The sequence below is a fragment of the Nycticebus coucang genome, chromosome 3, assembly GCF_027406575.1.
Source record: "Nycticebus coucang isolate mNycCou1 chromosome 3, mNycCou1.pri, whole genome shotgun sequence".
In the NCBI taxonomy this organism is placed as follows: Eukaryota; Metazoa; Chordata; class Mammalia; order Primates; family Lorisidae; genus Nycticebus; species Nycticebus coucang.
In genome coordinates, this window is record NC_069782.1 from 22625873 (window position 1) to 22646717 (window position 20845).

A 20845-nucleotide genomic window follows, 5' to 3' on the forward strand; every position below is an offset into this window, starting at 1 on the left:
AACTTATATTTAAACTAGAAAAATTAAGAAAGAAAAGATAAAAGAAGAAAAGAAAAATCTATAGGGAAAATTATGAAATTAAAAAAACCAAAAAAACAACAACCAAAAAAAAAACCCAAACAGAACAAAACAGAATATATATATATATATATATATATACAAAACAGAATATATATATAACAGTATATATATGTATGTATGTATGTACATACATATATATGTACATACATACATACATATATATCTTGCTGAATATTGTCTGGGCAACAGGTGATCTTCTGGGGTATGAGATGTTAATCACAATGCTGAAACGCCTGTACGAGATGGAGACTGGAGGCCTTTTCTGATTTCTCAAACCCCACAGGGTGGACAGCCTAAAGTGAAGAGCCTGAATCTCTCCTCAGCCCATGTAAAAGGCACTTTAAACTGCTAAATTTGGCTAAGCAGAAGCTTTCCCAGGAAAGTGCTTGTTGTTTGGATTACTCCCGAAGTGGCTATCCACTCAACCAGTGTGCCAAAACCGGTCTTACTTATGCCCCTGAGAGCTAAGGCTGCAAGGTGGCTCAGTCCCTGCCTTTAGGCTACTCAATCACTAGATTACTAGCTCCCGCCTGATCCTTGCTCCACAACCCTGAGGGCAGAACTTGCAGGGGCACTTCTCCAACAATGACTCTGCACTACCCACAGCTGAACACTATTAGCTCTGTCTGCCTCAGCGGCTCAGTCTGGGGCCCTAAACAACACTTAAAGTCCTTCGCACTCTTGCCTAAGTTCTCCCAAGGTAGTTCAACTGAGTGTCAAGTCCAAAAAAACAAAAGCAGCTCACAGGTAAGGCTTTTCCAGTTTGCAGTCTCACTGCTGCTGTACTTACAGCTGCTGGCGGGATTAGACTGAACAAACACATGCAACCACTTGCCAGTTTTCCACTGCTTTTGTCCTCCTCCTGGGGAAAAGAAGTCTCTTGCTGACTCCCTCTGTCCTCAAAGGGATGTTTATGGGCAGATCCCACCAGCCAGAGACGCCTGGAGTCTTGTCTCCTCAGACTCACTGTGCCCAGTTGCAAGGAAACTGTTACTTGGCCTCCATCTTGCTGAGTCGACTGGAAAACAAGTTTTTAATCAATGGCGCTAAATGTCTAAACCTGAAAAAAAGTAATTAGAAGGACCTATAATTTTCCCTGTAAGACAACATTATGTTAGCATCATCCTATTTTATATTAATTGGGCTCACTTCAATAAGTTTAAGCACTGTATTAGAAAATACAATATGAGGAATAAAAAAAATTTCACAATCTTTCGGGTTTAAGAGGCAAATTGACCCTATTTCTTTCTTTCTCTCCCAGATTCAGAACTAGTTGAGAAATGGATTCCCCGTCTCCTTCCCTCTTTTCCTCCCTCCCTCCTTCCTTCTTTTTTAGTTTTTTCATTAAATGCTCAATCCCAACATCTAGAACAGTGACTGTATATAATTGATGCTTGATAACTATTATTTGAATGGAAAAATTGAAATCAAATGCCATAGTTTCTTATTATCATTGATGGAACTGATCAGACAATATGATTGTAGTTATGAGGCTGAGAGTGCTTGCTGTAACTTCACCCTTGAAGTAGACACACATTCCAGTCAGTGCCTGGCATAGTTAAACAACATACATAGTGGGTTGAAGAGCACAAAACATTCATTATGCTGACATACTGACTCTGAAGAGGAGAAACCCAGAAGAGGCAGTGATGAGCATGCTTAATTCCTTCTGCCAAGCCATTTTAGAGCTGAGAGACTCTAATTCTTTAGGGGACAAATGAAAAGAGTGAGAGACTGGGCCAAGAACATTACATTCATAGAATTCTCCTTCTTGTAGAAATGTGAGGCTAGAGAACTGAAGCTCAGCCTTACACTAAGCTATACATACTAATATATTAATGTATTTCATTTGGCCAAGTAACCTAGAGTGTTTGGAAGACAAGAATCACTACACTTAACTTGGCAGACATCAAAATTACCATCTTCCTCCAAAAATACCGTTTTCCTTCTGTACATCATCTAATTGCAGTACTATCTACATGAGCCAGATATCTGAGTTCCTCTAGACTCCTCCCCTTTCCTTCTCTGCCTATGTCTAATTAGCCACCAGAGCATGTCAATTCTGTTCCTAAGAGTCTCCCAAAGCTTTCCTTTTCTACTCCCACTGCAGCTGTCTTAATTCTTTTGAATCAAATACTGAAATAGCTCCCAGAATGGCTCCCTTGCTGTCATTCTTATTTGCTTCTAATTTAGCTTCTACATTTCTTAAAGAGTGATCTTCATTTTATTATTATTATTTTATATTTCAGAACAATTAGAAAGTCACAGAAAAGTTGGAGATATAACATGTAGATCTTGTTTTCCTAAACTATTTGTAAGCTACTGATCTGATGATGCCTCATCAACTCCCAATACTTTGTTGGCATGTTATTTCTGACAAACAAGGACATTTATCTGTATCTAGAAAATGGTCATCAAAAACAGATGATGAATTTTGATACATTATACCATTCAATCTTAAAACTCCATTCGAAGTTTATCAGTTGTCCTACTAATCTCTTTTATGGTAAAAGTATCTTGTTTAGAATCATATATTGCATTTATTAATAGTTGTCATTTCTATTTAATCCCCTTCAATCTGGAACAATCCCTTAGTCTTATTTTAACTTTTAAATTCATCACATGTTAGAAGATAACAGATTATCTATATTGTAGAATGTCCCCCAATTTGAGTTTGCTGGATGTTTTCTCATAATTAGATTCATGATATTCATCTTTGTCAGAAAGACCCAGAGCATGCTCTGTATTTTTCTTATTGCATCCTTGAAAGTGTTGCATGGTTTTGATTTTTCATGATAATGTTCACCTCAATCACTTGACTAAGGTGGTGTTTTTCAAGCTTCTCTACTGTAAAATTATTCTTCACCTTCTGAAATTTTTAAGCATTTGTGGGGACGTACTTTAAAACTACATTAATGTCCCATTTCTCATTAAACATTCAACTTAATTCATTCATTTATTTGTATCTGCAGACACCTATGGTTTCTTATTTTATTCAATGAAAATGGATTTATCCTCCATTACTATCGTTATTTGTTTTGATACTTAAATCATTTGGGGTTTTGCCAAAGGGACCCCTCCTGTGTCCTTTTGACATATACTTTCCATCATTCTTTGAGCAGTTCCTTGCTTCACAGAACATTGAGATATTCTAGGCTTATCTCATACATGCTTTTCTAATCTCAAATATGGAATCAGCCATTTCTCTAGGAAGCTTTATTACCTTTTAGTATAAGATGGTAATCAGAAGCCAAGACTTTGGCACTAAGTATACTGATTGCAGTTGGGATGTCACTGTTCTTTGGCTCCCTCAGTGATCAGGACTGGGCAATATTTGTACATATGCACAGTGTATGTATGTGTGTATATATAGCTGTATTTGGGAGAGATGTGTATATATTAATATAATACATATACACTTACATCTATATTTCTGTATCTACATATATTGAAAACAATGAGTTCACAGAGATAATGTGATTTCACTTACAGCACCACATAATTCATTTTCATAATTGTAATTCTTTTTTCTTTTTTTTTGAGAGAGAGTCCCACTTTATCACCCTGGATAGAGTGCTGTGGAATCATAGCTCATAGCAACCTCAAACTCTTGGGCTCAAGCTATCCTCTTGCCTCAGTTTTTCATCTTTAGTAGAGACAGGGGTCTCACTCTTGCTCAGGCTGGTCTCGAACTCATGAACTTAAGCAGTCCACCCACCTAGGCCTCCCAGAGTGCTAGGATTTTAGGCGTGAGCCACCACACCCAGCCATATTTATAATCTATCTCCTGACAGTCAGAAGCCTGACTTCCATTATTCGTAGTATATTTAGTTATTTCAACAGATCCTGACTCCCATTTAGGGTCATCCCCAAATGTGGATACTGGCCTCATCCCAGTTAAGTCCCAACACCCCACACCGGCCCACCTTCCCTCCATGGCTGCCATCTTCACACTGCTCAGGGTTAGAAACACCACATGGCCTCCCTCCTCCTCTCGCTGCATGTGCTTTGACTCCCTGTATCACGGGGACCCGGGATGGGTCCCCTTCTCACCCTGACAGTGTTTTGACTCTCTACTGGCCGGTCTCCACACGCAGACAACCTCCTTACATTGCCAGTGTGAGGAGACCCTACTCACTCTGCTTGGGTCTGTCTCCCAAGTGCCAGACTTCTTCCCCTATATGGAGGGTGATCTGTCAACATGACCGTGTCATTCACTCTTATAAAACCCTTCAGGGATTATTACCCTCATGACAACATCCACTCTTCACACTCAGTAAGACATAAAAGTTCATTCAGGTTCCAGCACTGGAATCCTGTTTATGACTACCATTCTCAACACATGGTCACACAAAACTCCTGCAACTCTCTGAAGGAAACTCATTCCCTCACACTCTCTGAGATGGTCTAGAGTACACATTCTTCTTTCTCTACTTCAGTGTTTTTCAACCTTTTTTAATCTCATGACACACTTGAACCTTTAGTTAAACTTCCACATCACACTTGAATTATTTGATTAAAAAAAAGAGTAAAAGAAAGAATATAGTTACTATGCTTCAAATTTCTTTCGAGAATAATTTAATTAATAGACTTTAAAAATTTTTGCGGCACACTTAAGATCCTCACATGGCAAACTGGTGTCTCTACTTGGTCAACTTCTTTCTTCAGAAGAGGATATGAGCATCAGCTAGTTTAACCCTTTTCCACCCCATTTTCAGTGAGATGCCCTTATCCATTCATTCACATCAGTGTGCTTGCTGAATGTGTCCTGTGTACTAGGCTTCATGGTCAGTATAAGGAACAGAACAGTTAGTAACACAAAAGTGGCCCTTGTCCTCAGGGAGCTTCTATTCCAGAAGTCAATGATCAAGTAAACAAAAAATAATGAACATATCTTCAGATTGTGATAAAAGCTCAATCACATTGTGAGGAGAAGCCAGTCCTTTAGATAAAAGAGAATACCTCCCTCTATTCAAGATTCTCCCCAGTGAGAATGGTCCCATCACAATGTCTCAAAGATGTCTGAAGATGCTGGCATGGATGTAGACAGAAGAAAACACTTTTACACTGCTGGTGGGACTGCAAACTAATGCAACCTTTTTGGAAGGAAATATGGAGAGCCCTTAAAGAACTCAAACTACACCTCCCATTTGATCCTGCAATCCCATTACTGGGCATTTAGAAAAAAAATCCTTTTATCATAAGGACATTTGCACTAGACTATTTATTGTAGCTCAATTTACAATTGCCAGACTGTGGAAACAACCTAAATTCTCACCAACCCAGGAATGGATTAACAAGCTGTGGTATATGTATACTATGGAATGCTTATTCAGCCACTAAAAAAGATGGAGACTACATGTTTTGTATTAACCTGGATGGAGTTGAAACACTTTATTCTTAGTAAAGAATCACAAGAATGGAGAATCAAGAATCCAATGTGCTCAATTCTGATATGAGGACAATTGATGACCTAGTACATGGTGGGGGGTTGCGGAGTGGGGGAGTGGAGAGAAGGAAGGAGGGAGGGGATGGGGGGGTCATGGTGTGTGGTACACTTTTTGGGGGCAGGACACAATTGTAAGAGGGATTTTACCTACAGTGTAACCTGGTTCTCTGTACCCCCAATGAATCCCCAAAGATTAAAAAAAAAAGACCCAGAACTAGTAAATGCTGCCATCGGGATATGAACTCAGGTGTGATTCTAGAGCTTGTACTCTCAACCACGCTACTTTAATCATGCTGGATTAGTAGCATTATTATTAAGGATGGACAATTAAAAAAAAAAGAAAGAAAGAAAAGAAAGAGAAAGGGAGAAAACCTCCCAGAAGAGGTAGCATTTGAGCTGGAACATGAATGAAGAAGAATGGACAACCATGCACAGTTGGGGGAATGATCCAGGGAAAGGAAATAACAGTACAAAGACCCTGATGGAGACATGAACTTTTAACAGAGAACTGATAGAAGGCAGATGTGCCTGGACACAGTATCAGGGCAATGAGATGAGGCCAGAGAAGCTAGAGAACCAATGGGCTCATGGTAGGAAGAATAGATTTTACTCTAGGTGCAACTGGAAGTCATTGAAGGATAAGCAAGGATGTGACATGATCTGAGTAGAAAATACCTTATGGAGAGCAAAGCCAGGGAAAGAGCTAGGAGGTCTTATAGCTAGTTGTCCAGGAGAGAGAGTGGAAGTATAGAGAAATAGATGGTTTTGAGACATCTTTTTAACTAGCACCTGTAATATTCACTGCAGAGTTGAATTCAGGAATATAGACTGTGAATCACATATGCCCAGGATTATAGCTTGTGCCCCTGTGAAAATTATGATGCCATTTACCAAAATAGTGAGATCCGGGCAAAATTTAGAATTTTTTGTTGTGTTTATTTTATTTTGGTGTTGCTAGGTTGGTGAGCGAGGGCCCCAAAGTCTGTTTTGGCTGTGTAAAGTTTGAGATACCTTCTAAACTTCGTGGTGATAGTTAGCTGTGAGGGTTCCCAGTACTGCCACGCTTCCTTAGCAGTATGTGCGTTCTTCCATGGAATTTTTGTATGTGTAAGAGTCTACTTTTTACATCAAAAAAGATAGGAAAATTTGGGGAAAGTATATTAATTGCATTACTATTTATAAAAGTAGAAATTGTAAAGGATCCCCTTACTGGTCTGTAAAATGTCTCTTCTTTGATTCTTGGTGTTTAAGAACTTGGCCATAAATACTGGCTGAATGGACATAGGAGTAACTGACGTAACTTGAGGTGCATTCTTAGAAGACACCAAGCCATAAATAGTAAATTCAATTGTGTAAAGTACCAAAACCATATTATTAGATCTGTTTAAGATTATTTTTGTCTAAAATTTTTCTTGAATATCGAAAAGATACTCTAAAATTATTTTTCATTTTCTGTTGGATTCCATAAAAAATCCAAGAAAGATATCAACACAAACAGATAGCAATTATATATGAAATGATGAATTAGGAGGATCATTAAGTTAGTGAAAATATGTGAAGGAAAAGACTCTTTTAAATAAATTGAATTATATTAACAGACATCAGGCAATACACTCTAATGAAATATTGACAGTGATTAATAACAGCTCTAAGAGAGGCTTTCTCTTATCTTCTCATCCTTACACTTCTTTCTCTCCCTTCTGTCATAACAGTTATAAATGATTAGCTTAGAAATCATTTCTCTATTAACTAGTGAAATTTATAAAAAGATAGAGACACAGACTGACAATATTTCAAACTTCATCTTAGAGACACATGTATTTACAATAACATAAAAACTGCGAAAGTATTAAGAAAGGAAAAATAAATAGCCTTGATGACATAAAAGTTGTTGCACCCCATCCAAAAAACTCAATTCAAATAAACAGCTAGTAACAAACAAGATAGAGATATTTATAATAAATGAAGACAATTAAATTGCTAATATTTTAATATACAAAGAGCTCTTATGAGACGGTAAAGAAGACAGACACAGTCATGGAAAAAACACAGGCGACGAATATGAATAGATGATTCAAAAAAGAAAGAGATGAATATTCATTAAACAAAAGGAGAAATGCTTAACAGCACTAAATACCAAAGAAATGCCAAATAAAATTATAACATTTAACCTTAGAAGTACTTAAGGCCTTTAATAAAAATATATCCTTGTGCTTAGTAAATGTATGGAGAACTCACAATGATATAGGCATGGACGGATAATTGCATAGCCTGAGGCTGGAAATGTTTGTCTAAATCTTCTTGGAAACGTAAATCAAGGGTCTTGAAAAATATTTATACTATTTCTAGTCTAGTAATTTCTCACCTGTACCAATGAAACACTCAGAGAGGGGAAAAAAATCTGTAAAATGTACTCATTGCAGCACTGCTTTTAACAGCAAAAGTTTGAATAAAAATTTTTGTCTGAATGGAAGATGAAATGTTAAAAATATTCAGTAGCATTTGAAAACTAATTAATCACATAGGTAACTGTTAACTATATGGTAACCATAAAAATGTTAACTCATACATGAACTACAAAACAAAGACTGATATTAATAACTTGCAAATTTGAACTACATCTGTATATAGCAATGTGTGCTTGTGTGTGTATATATATATATATATAATGACTGATTTAAATTTTTCTTTATGGTGTGTGTATGTATTTTCTTCAAATCTCCTTTTGCTATCTGTACAGAAGAAAAAAAATGTTCTCATTCTATAGGATGTTTCTTTTTTTTTTTTGGCATCTAAAATATCACTTTTATTAACACATTAGGGCTACTACAATGGACAGTTTCACAGAACAGAAATAAGACAGTCTCAGGACAACACAGTTGTGTAATACTCCTCACCCTCATCTTCCCCGTCAGCACTATCTGCTCCAACCTCCTCATAATCCTTCTCAAGGGCAGCCATGTCCTCATGGGCCTCAGAAAACTCTCCTTCCTCCATCCCCTCATCCACGTACCAGTGAACAAAGGCACGCTTGGCCAAACTTGTGGTCTAGGCGAGCCCAGGCCTCAGCGACAGCTGTGGTGTTGCTCAGCATGCACACAGCTCTCTGTACCTTGGCCAGGTCTCCACCAGGTACCACAGTGGGGGGCTGGTAATTGATGCCAACCTTGAAGCCAGTGGGACACCAATCCACAAACTGGATGGTACGCTTGGTCTTGATGGTGACAATGGCAGTACTGACATCTTTGGGGACCACATCACCACGGTACAACAGGCAGCAAGCCATGTATTTACCGTGGAGAGGGTCACATTTCACCATCTGGTTGGCTGGTTCAAAGCAAGCATTGGTGATCTCTGCTACAGTAAGCTGTTCATGATAGGCTTTCCCAGCAGAGATCATGGGGGCATATGTGGCCAGAGGGAAGTGGATGCGGGGATAGGGCACCAGGTTGGTCTGGAATTCTGTCAGGTCAACATTCAGGGCACCATCAAATCTGAGGGAAGCAGTGATGGAGGATACAATCTGGCTAATAAGGCGGTTCAGGTTAGTATAGGTTGGGCGCTCAATATCAAGGTTTCTACGACAGATGTCATAGATGGCCTCATTGTCTACCATGAAGGCACAATCAGAGTGCTCCAGAGTGGTGTGGGTGGTGAGGATGGAGTTGTAGGGCTCAACTACAGCCATGGAAACCTGGGGGGGCTGGGTAAATGGAGAATTCCAGCTTGGACTTCTTGCCGTAATCAACAGAGAGGCGTTCCATCAGCAGAGAGGTGAACCCAGAACCAGTTCCCCCGCCAAAGCTGTGGAAAACCAAGAAGCCCTGAAGACCTGTGCACTGGTCAGCCAGCTTGTCTGACTCGATCCAAGACAAGGTCAATGATATCCCTGCCAATGGTGTAGTGCCCGCAGGCATAGTTATTGGCAGCATCTTCCTTGCCTGTGATGAGCGTCTCAGGGTGGAAGAGCTGGCGGTAGGTACCAGTGCGAACTTCATCAATGACTGTGGGTTCCAGGTCTACAAACACTGCCCTGGGCACATGCTTGCTGGCATCCGTCTCACTGAAGAAGGTGTTGAAGGAGTCATCTCCTCCCCCGATGGTCTTGTCACTTGGCATCTGGCCATCGGGCTGGATGCCGTGTTCCAGGCAGTAGAGCTCCCAGCAAGCATTGCTAATCTGGACACCAGCCTGGCCAACGTGGATGGAGATGCACTCCCATGTGACAGGGACTTGTAGGGTCTCTGAGCGCTGAAGGAGATGAAGGGATGGCAACAGAGGTCTCCCACTAACAGACTGCCAAGGAGTCCGAGGGAGAAGTAGTGAGAGTATAGGATTGTTTCTTAAAGTGATAGCCTATTTTTTTCTAAACCTGTCCATTCATTTCCTAGGTTTAAAATCTAGCTAAGCACATGTTTGGTCCCCCTAGTGTTCAACTTTCTGCTTATGTAAAGTGACCACAGAGGCACTGCTATGCTGTGCTTTCTAAAACAGCTCATCACAATCAATTGCAGTGTACTTTGTATTCTTTTCCCATAGCTCTGAGGTCCCCCATTTCCTTGAGCCCTCATTCCTCCAAATCAGAGATGGATGGGCTGTTTGGAGAGGTTTCACGAGGCCCTATGCCACTTATTTCACATGAGAGACCCTCTCTCCCCTCCAAAAGTTTCTACTTAAAGCAATAATTGAAATTTCTAGGACAGCTGTCACACACACTGATAAAATACATCTGAGTTCTATATTTTCTTTATTCTTATTTCTTTATTTTTTTAATTGTTTCAGGTTAATTTGAGGGAACAAAGAATTAGGTTATGATGTTTGCATATATTAGATACAGTCTCTCTTATAATTGTGTCCTGTCCCTGAGAGGTGTGTCATACACCCCCAGTCCCACTCCTTCCTTCTCCTCGGCCCCCCAAATTGATTTGAATTTTTCTTTTCTGTAGGCATGTATTAGATTGTCTACTGCCTTCAGATTAGTAATGAGTACATTGGATTCTTACTTCTCTATTCTTGTGTTACTTTACTAAGGAAGAATGTGTTTCAACTCCACCCAGATTAATACCAGAGATGTAAAGTCTCCATCTTTTTTAATGGCTGAATAGTGTTCCATTGAGTGCTGTATTTTCTTACAGACCTACTGATTTCTTCTTTTCCTTCCACCCTCATCTCTGTAAACTGTAATGTATCAAGGAGATTCAGCCAGAGTTTTCTCCATTTAATTCAGTGATTCTGCCTTTTATTTGGAGGACAGTGTTAATTTACTTCACCAATGTCCTCTTTCAGTTAGGTTTATTTATGGTAAATCTTACAGTAAGAGAAGAAAATAAATATTTATCAATGCTTTATTCTAAGTTAGGCATGATCATATTGCTTCATTTATACTGTCTCATTTAATCCAGACAATAATTCTGTGGGGGAGGTTATATGATCCCCATTTTACATGTGCAAATACTAAACCGTAAATAGGACATGAGGATCTGAAGTCAGTTCTACCTTGCTCCAAATCCCCTTCTGTCTGCCATATGGGTATCGGTTTTACCCATAGGAACTAGTACGGAACACAAAGATACTTTTTAATTTAGGATACCAATGAATTAAGTATTTGTTCATTTTGCTCACTCAAGAAATTCATTTCATCAGAAGATGAAGAAAGGAATTTTACTGGACTATTTCAGAATTTAATGATTTTGTTTCTTTAAGGGGAATCCAAACAAAATTTATATGTAAATCTAAATAACCAATTCTTAATTATTTAGAAGTTGATTACTCAACTTTTTTTTTTATTATTTGCTATGTATCCTTATATCCCTTCCTATCAGCTTTTTGAATATTTCTTTGTCAGAAATGTATCCAAGAGAAAAGGAAAACTATTTTAATGGGGATTTTGATAATTTTTTTTCTACTTAGCAAAAAGAAGTTACAACTGTTACTTAAAATCAATCATAATACTTATCTTTTAAAAAAATATTCCTATTGTAGCATAGTACAAATTACTACAATACTAGTTGCATTTTACTCCAAGGGAAAGTCTATGTTATGTCATTTGTAAACCTTCATGTCATCTTAAATTTATCCCTATAAGTAGTTACATTGTCACATCTTTCTGGTTTAAACTCTAAGTTTCTTCTACCTACTATTTTATTTCTTACTTGGTGACACCCCTCATGGTGACTGCTTTTACAAATTCCTTGGGGAAAATATTCTTTTGAACCATGATTTTATTACTTTAAAAAAATCCCAGTAATTTCTATTGCATAGGAAGCCATTTTAAATCATTTTAGCAAAAAGGAAGCATAGTACAATGGAAGTGTATTCATGTCTTTGAAGTACTGGGAGAACTGGATTCTAAATCTGTCAGAAAATCAGATCTGTATCCTTTGAACAGCTTCAATTTTTCTATGTGTAAAAATGTGGCAAGGATTACTTATGTAGAGTTGTGGGATTTGCATGAAAAAATCTGTAGGTTACATGTATTTAATGGATGTTATTATTAGTAAGGGAATGACTGAAGAATCAGAAGCATAATGACCTTTGATAGCTTAAGAGGTAATGCACACTTTATTTGTAAACATTTTCTTCACATACACAGTGATCTGAGCTTCTTATTTTAGCAGAACATATATTTTGTTAATCATTCCATAATTATTTCTTGCTGTTCTTGAACTGAAATGGAAGGAAAAAAAGAAAGACTAAAATTACCTACCTCAGGAATAAAATCTGGAATATCACTACAGAACCTACAGGCATCAAAAGGATAGGAAAGGAATATTACAAACCATTCTACATACATACATTTGACAACTTAGCTTAAGTACATCAATTCTTAAAACAAACTACCACCATTCACCTGATGTGAAACAGATAATGTAAATAGCCCTACAACCAAGAAAACTGAATTTATAATCTAAAATCCTTTTAAAAAAGAAATACTCAAGTCCACATTGTTTTTTCTGGAGAATTATAACAAATGTTTAAAGAATCAATGGTGATTCTAAAGAACCTTATTTTGAAAACAGAAGAGGAGGGAATACTTCCCAATTCATTTTAGGAAGCTAATATTCCTCAGATTTGAGAACCCAGACAGTGCACATGCGCAAACACAAATAATATCCCTCATGAATAGAGATGAAAAATTCCTTAATAAAACATTCACAAAGAGAATTAAGTAATGCATAAAAAGAATTATATACCATTATCAAGTGAAGTTTATTCTAGGGATGTAAGACTGATTCATTATTTGAAAATTAATAAAGAAGGAAATCCTTATAATTACATTAAGTGGTGAAGAGAAAGCATTCAACAAAATTCAATGCTCATTTGAATGAAAAAAAAAAAAAAGACTTCACTGAAGAGTTAGAAATAGAGGGGAACTTCCTTAACTTGATGAAAACCATCTACAAAAAATCTACAGTAAACATTACACTTAATGGTAAAAATGTGAATACTTAGTTCCAAGATTGGGAACTAAGCAATACCCACTGTCCTCACCACTATCATTTAGCATAACTCCAGAAGGTCTAGCCTGAGAAATAAAGAAAAACTAAAACCAAAGGCTTACAGATTGGAAAGGAGAAATGAAATTTCCTATTTCTAGATGATATGATGGTCTATGTTTCAATACCAAGAAATCTACAAAGAACTTCCTACTACTAATGAGTTCCACCAGGTCATAATAGTCCCCAACAATAAAAAAAAAAAAAAAGAAAGAAATTAAGAAAGACCAAAATAAAGAATTGAAATACTAAAAAAAAAAAGAAAAAAAAATCAATTGCATTTTCATGAACTAGCAAGGAGCACATGGACCTAGAAATTAATACAGTATCATTTATAATGACAAACACAAAAAGAAAAGAAATAATTAGATTTAAATCTAAACACTTTTACTCTGCTTCCTCATTTTGTTTTTCATGTTAAAATTTATCTCATTTTGTAATCTATCCCCTCCCAACTTTAGCTAGGGTTGTTTTAATAATTTGTCTTTTAACTACTGCATTGGAGATAAACGTGCTTACACATCACCATTCAGTCCAGAGTATTCTTCTGCATATGACTATATTTATACCATTGAGTTTGATGCTTTTGTGTGTGTTTGATGTTATTAAATAGTGGACTTTTATACTACTTAAAAAAGTCCTTTTAGTGATTTCTGTAAGCCAGTCCTAGTGGTGATGAACTCCCCTAGCTTCTGCTTGTCTGAGAAAGTTATTTTTTCCCCTTGTTTCTGAAGGGAAGCTTACCAAGGTATTCTTGGCTGGAAATTATTTTCCTTTAGCACTTGGAATATATCATCCTACTCTTTCCTAGCCTGCAGGGTTTCTGCAGCTAAATCTGCTCAGAGTTGTATTGAGACTCCCTTGTATGGGATATGATTCTTATCTCTTGCTACTTTCAGAATTTTTTTCTATTTGATTTTTTTGTACTTTTATTATGTGCCTTCATGAAATTCTCTTTAACATGTACAGAATTTGTATATCTAAAGAAGTGAAGAGACACGCCTGCCATGGATTAGAAGACTCAATATAACAAAGATATCAATTAGCCCCAAATTGATATTCAGGTTTAATGTAATTCTTATCAAAATCCCAGTAAGATTCTTTTCTAGATATAAAAAATATTTATATATGGGTGAGGGGCACAAGTACAACAGGGACCTTACCTAACAAACACAAACATTGTAACCTAATCGTTGGACCCTCATATTAATTAGAAATAAAAAAAAGAGATTATCCTAATATTTACAAAGAAATGCAAAGGGACTAAGATCATTAAAACAATTTTGAAAGAGAAGAATTAAAAATGAGAAAAATCAGTTTATCCAACTTCAATATTTATTTTATAAATGTAGTACTTAAGATTGTATGATATTATTAACAAAGAGACACATAGATAAACAGAACAGAAGGGAAATCCAGAAATATATTAAATATATTCATTCATATAAACCTACCTGATATTTGACTAAGGTGCAAAAGCAACTCAGTGGAGGAATGACAGACGGGTGCTAGAGCAGCTGTATGCACATAGGCAAAAAATTGAAACTTAATCTAAGCCTCACATCATACAAATATTAACTTGAAATGGATACTTTACTTAAAATGAAAAGCAACAAAAATTTTATGTATTTATTTATTATTTCAAAATATTAGGGGTACATGTGGGTTTTTTCTTTCTTTTTCTTTCTTTCTTTCTTTTTTTTTTTTTTTTTTTGAGACAGAGTTTCACTTTGTTGCCGTTGGTAGATTGCCATGGCATCATAGCTCACAGCAACTCAAACTCTTGGGCTCAAGCGATCCTCTTGCCTCAGCCTCCCTAGTAACTGGGACTACAGGCTCCTGCCACAACATCCAGTTGTTTTTATAGATAGGGTCCTGCTCTTGCTCAGGCTAGTCTCCAATTCCTGAGCTCAAAGGAATTCACCTGCCTTGGACTCCCAGAGTGCTAGGATTACAGATGTGAGCCACCACGTCCAGCTGGTATATATGTTTTGTTTATGTACTTTGTTTTTTGCACAAATTGAGTCAAGGTTAAATTATGCCTCCTATCCTGACAGTGTGCACCATATTCAATAAATATAAATTTACACACTTCCTCTTCCCCCTCTCTTGCAGCTTGATTTTCACTGAGATTTAGCTCCATATGTGCATTTAAGTGCTGCTGTATCAATTCCAAGCTGGCATTGAATACAAGAATTTGTTTCTCCATTTCCATGGAGTTTCACTTAGAAGAATGGTCTCCCTTTCCATACAGGTTGTCACAAAAGATACTAGATCGCCATTTTCCTTTATGACTGAGTCACACTCCAGAGTATGCATGTACCACATTTTATTAATCCATTCATGTAGTGGTGGGCACTTGGATTGTTTCCCTGTCTTTGTGATTATGAGTTGTGCTGCTATAAGCATTTGTGTACAGATGTCCCTTTAATAAAATGGTCTTTTTTCCTTTGTTATATACCTGGCAGTGGGATTGCTGGGTCAAATGGTAGAGAATTGGAAAAAAATAGTTCATAGCTTTCTTTGAAACCAGAAAAGACCCTGAATAGCCAATGAAACCTTATATAACAAGAAGAAAGTAGAAAGTGTCACTTTACCAGACTGGGAACTATACTACAAGGCTATAGCAACCAAAACAGCATGGCACTGGCAGCAAAACAGAGACATAGAACTGTGGATCAGAACAGAGAACCCAAAGATGATATCATCCTCATATTCTCATCTGATTTTTGACAAAACAGAAAAAAAACATACACTGGGGAGAAGAATCTCTGTTCAATAAATGGTGCTGGGAAAACTGAATAGCCACATGTAAAAGCTATAAAAATTAAAAAAAAAAAGAAGAAGAAGAAAATCTTTGGAATCCAGGGCTAGGCAAAGAGTTCTTATACTTAATACCGAAGACATAATCTATAAAAAGAAAAGTTGATAAATTGTTCTTCATAGATTAAAAATTTTTGATTCATGAAAAATACTGTTAAGTAATGAAAACATAAGCTAGAGATTGAAAAAATATTTCTAAATCACAGATTTGGCAAAGTAGTAGTGTCTAGAATGTATACAAGAAATCTCAAAATTCAACAGTATAAAAACAATAAAAACAATAGACAATGGGCAAAAGATATGAAAACACCTTTTATTGCAGAGAGTATACAGATGACAAGCACATGAAAAGGTGTTAAGCACTGTTAATCATCAGGGAAATACAAATTAAAAGCACAACGAAATATCACTGTACACCTATCAGAATGACTAAAATAAAAGAGACAATATTAAATGCTGGCAAGAATACAGGGAAGCTCCAACATTGCTGGTGGAAATGTAAAATGGTACAGCAATCCTGGAAAACAGTTTGGCAGTTTCTGAAAAGCATTTAACGTATCATACCACCCAGCGTTTGCACTCCTGGGAGTTTATCCCAGATAAATGAAAACATGTTCACCAAAAACCTGCACACATATATTTATAGCAGCATTATTCATAATAGCTGAAAATTGAAAACAGATGTCTTGCAATGGGTGAATAGTTAAACAACCATACCATTGAATACTACCCAGCAATAAAAAGGAGCAAGCTATGGCTAAATGCAACAGCTTGGATGACTCCAGAAAATTACGCTGAGTTAGAAAAGCCGGTCCTAAAAGGTTCTATACTGTATGATGCTTGAGATGTTAAAATTATAAAAATGATACAGATCAGCAGTTACCAGGAGTGAAGATCGAGGTGGGGGCCACAAATAAATTAAAGTGTGGCTAGAGAAGGGCAGGAGGGATCTTTGTGGCAATGGAATTATTCTGTTTCTTAATCCTTGTCGTGATGTTTTAGTTTTGTGCGAAATTACCATTGAAGGAAATGAAAAAAAGGGCACAGATCTATCTGTATTATTTCTTACAGCTGTATGTGAATCTACAATTAAATAAAATTTTTTTAAAAATTAAAATTAAGCTTTTTTTTATAAAAAGAAAAGCAATGTGCACCTTTATTTATAAAAATTTCTTCTTTCACCCACACAATGATATGTGCTTCTTATTTGGCTGCTCAGAACATGTCTTCTACAATCCGTTGCATAATTACTTCCTGCTGTTCTGAAAAGGAAACAAATCATTTAAAATTATACTTTTTAGAAAGAATGTCAATGTGAAAAATAAAGCTGGTCTCACCTTTTAATTTTGGACACATTTGAATTTGATATAAGCAACTCTGAAATATTAATGTGTAAGTTTTTTTTTGTTTTGGAGACATAATCTCACTTTGTCACCCTTAATAGAGTGCCGTGGCGGGTAACAGCTCACAGCAACCTCAAACTCCTGGGCTTAAGCAATTCTCTTGCCTTAGCCTCCCAAGTAGCTAGAACTATAGGCACCTGCCACAATGCCTGGCTATTTTTAGAGATGAGATCTCTCTCTGGCTCAGGCTGGTCTTGAACCTGTAAGCTCAGGCAATCCATCCACCTCGGCGTCCCAAGTGCTAGGATTACAGGTGTGAGCCACTGCTCCTTGTCCTGACATGTAAGTATTTGAAGTACCCAATTCAGAAAGCAATTTTTGCAAGATAGGGGAAAGCTTCTATGAGGACAAAATCCATGGTTTGGTGGTCAAAATGTTCTGCAGTACTTGAATATCTACATTGAGTCCAAAAGTAATGAACACTTTTATTGAATAAAACTAGAAGAAAAATTAAAACTTTTATTACCCTCTCATATCTATATCTTAGTGTTTCCAACAGAGGTTTCAATAACTTTTGTGAAGAAACTAAATGTATGAAGAAATGTATATTGCAAATTCTCCATCTAACAAACTTGACACATACAGTTACATATGTTAAATACTAGAAATATACTAGCAATTTTATAACATATCTCTAAATAAAAGATGGGTATGTATGTGTGTATATGTTAATCCATAGTTATATATATAACATATCCCAGGTTAATTAAGGTTCTAACAGTAAATATTACAGTTCTGGTTGACAATTTTTACTACTCCACTCACCCCTTTTAGAAAAGGCATCTAATTTTATTCCTACTGATTGGATAGGACAGTGCTCTGTATTGATAGAATTTATCCATGGACCAGTGTCTAAAATGCCTACTATGTCCACATATCTACTGATGTCACCCACTAAATTTCTGACCCTCAGCACTCTTCTCTGCTAACTCATTCTGAACCTGAGTTTTGCTCAGATAATTTAATATCATCATTGATTTTGCTAGCACCTCTCTTTCTTTGTACTGACATCACATCAGTGTGTCTCTCTGGTCCTGACATTTTATTAGGAGATTAAAGAAATCTTTTTATAATTAAGTGAATTCAAATGATTTAAAATCGACTTAAATAAATCCGAGTAAGTGGATTTTTTTTTAAATGTCCATTAGTTAAAGTAATTTGAAAATAACAGAGGAAGAAACATAAAAGTGAATATTTGAAACTTAGATTTTACTCCAGAGAAAATTTTGAAGAAAATGCAGGCATTACCTAAATCTCTTCCTAGCCAGGAATTACACATTCTCATTTTATTCATATATGGATCACATCTATGTAGGGGGTAGTAATGCCATGAAATTCCTAATATTGCATCAACATATGTTGTATTTCACTTTTATCTTCCCCTATCAAGAAAATATTCTTATGATAATACGTTTTGATTGATGAAGAGAATCTGAAATAAGTGTCAGAAATGCATCCCATCCTGTGTGTGACTCTAATAAAATCCCATGTTGGTCCCTTTACGGTAATCTCTAACCAAGATGGAGCTGGCTTCACCCATGTGAGTCCATTACAGCCTCACTGGGTCCATGCTTGGGGTTTAGTGCTCTTTGGAAGCCATCTAAAATTCTTTCTTTTTTCTTTTTTTGGCCGGGGCTGGGTTCGAACCCGCCACCTCCGGCATATGGGACAGGCACCCTACTCCTTTGAACCACAGGTGCCGCCCCATCTAAAATTCTTAATGATTTTATTGCTGAAATGTGTTATGGAAGTGAAGTTTGTGGATAATGGAGCATGTGCTGAGATTCGGAGTCTTAATTTATCTGTTGTTCCCATCTCCCACCATATCCCCACCTTGCTGGGTGGGATTCTTGGCCACTTGCTCCTCCAACCCTGGTGCCTCTGGCCTACCCAGAAACTGCTGACACAGCAGGGAGTCCCTGAGACTGGGAAGGGTTGAGGTTAGATGCACTCAGACTTGCAAGGCTTTAATTTTTCTTCTAGTTTTATTCAATAGAAGTATTCATTACTTTTGGACTCAATGTAGATATTAAAGTACCACAGAACATGTGTGCTTGCTAGGGTCTGCCCTTACCCTGGGAGTGTTCCCATGCCCAAGGGAGCAAGATGTTAAGTTGTAAAAAACACCTTGATTGATCTAGAGAGAGACCGTGGGAAAAAGGAAAACTTTTCCCCCTTGCTTTTGGAATAAGAGGTCCCACCTTTTCATGTTGCACTATTTCCAATAATTTTGTGTAGCTGGCCCTGACTCCTTCACAGGTGTTCCTGTGTCTGTTGAATTTCAGCTCCTCAGAGACATTTCTAATCACTCTGTAGTGGGGGTCATAAAGTTTTTGTAAAGAATGAGAGCCATAGCATACAGGTGTGGTGGCTCACTCTGTAATCCTAGCACTCTGGGAGGCCAAGGTGGGAAGATCGCTTGAGCTCAGGAGTTTCAGACCATCCTGAGAAAGAGACAGACCCCTTCTCTACTAAAACTAGAAAAATTACCTGGGCATGCTGTGATGACTATAGTTCTAACTACTTAGAAAATTGAAGCGAGAGAATCGCCCAGGCTACAGTGAGCTGGGATGACGCCGTTGTACTCCAGCCCAAACAGAGCAAGACCCAGTTTCATAAAGAAAAAAAGAAAAGATCCAGAGACTAAAATGGTAAAATTGTTTAGGCTGTATGGTTCGTAAGGTTTATAATAATAGTGATAATAATAACAGTAGTAATAATAACTCTGCTATGGTAGCAGGAAAGCAGCCAGAGACAATACAGAAATGAATGGGCATGGCTGCGTCTCAATAACATTTTGTTTATAACCAGGAAAATGTGAATTGCATGTAACTTTCATGTATCTCTGCTATTATAATTCTTTTATTCTTCTCAGCAATTAAGAAATATGGAAACCACTCTTGGCTCACAGGCTTTACAAAAATAGAAGCCTGAATTTGGCCCTTGAGCTGTAGTTTCCTGACTTTTGTTAAGTAAATCTGTATAGAAGCAAGTCCTTTGAAAACTCAGTGACAGAAGTTCTGGACCTCCATAGAGGGGGATGTTTTAGAAAGGAGGAGCTACAAGGAACACAGTTGAAACTCCTTTTACACATTGAAACTTGGCAAATTCCCTTTGTGATTTCAGTGAGTTTCTAAAAACACTTTTTCTTTGGTATACCGAATGACTGAGCAGAATTCTATTGGAGTAGATAAAAAATGAGTATTATTAAAATAAAACATAAATGAACATCCCAGATCTATCTCTTTAATTCCATTTTTAATATTGCTACCATTTTCTTTATACTTTGCTTCTACTGCTATTATTTCATTCCTTCACATAGATTTCTCTTTAATTCCGTCTCAGTCCTTTGTGCTTTGAGGCACTATCCATTTGCCTCTGGATTTGAAGAAATAAATGTTCCTTCTGATTGAAGCCCTTCTGCTACCTACCCATTTTGCCTCTCTCAACTATCTCATTATTTACTTTAGGGTAAATAATGCTAACTACACAACAGACACACCCAGACCTATGCATAAATGGCTGGACATAAAGGAGGTTTACTTGAACTTCTCATGAATCCCAGTGTGGGTTACATCACCTTCCTTCATCTT

General features: G+C 37.0%; 1 protein-coding gene and 1 pseudogene across 6 annotated transcripts in view; one reads left to right on the plus strand and one right to left on the minus strand.

Moving 5' to 3' along the window:
- The window catches only part of ANKS1B (ankyrin repeat and sterile alpha motif domain containing 1B), a 1177049-nt gene that overhangs the window by 509117 nt on the left and 647087 nt on the right, over positions 1-20845 (plus strand). The window lies entirely within an intron of this gene.
- Positions 8396-9829, minus strand: LOC128582453 (tubulin alpha-1C chain-like; annotated as a pseudogene). The gene has a single exon (XR_008379051.1). The product of XR_008379051.1 is annotated as a tubulin alpha-1C chain-like (transcript).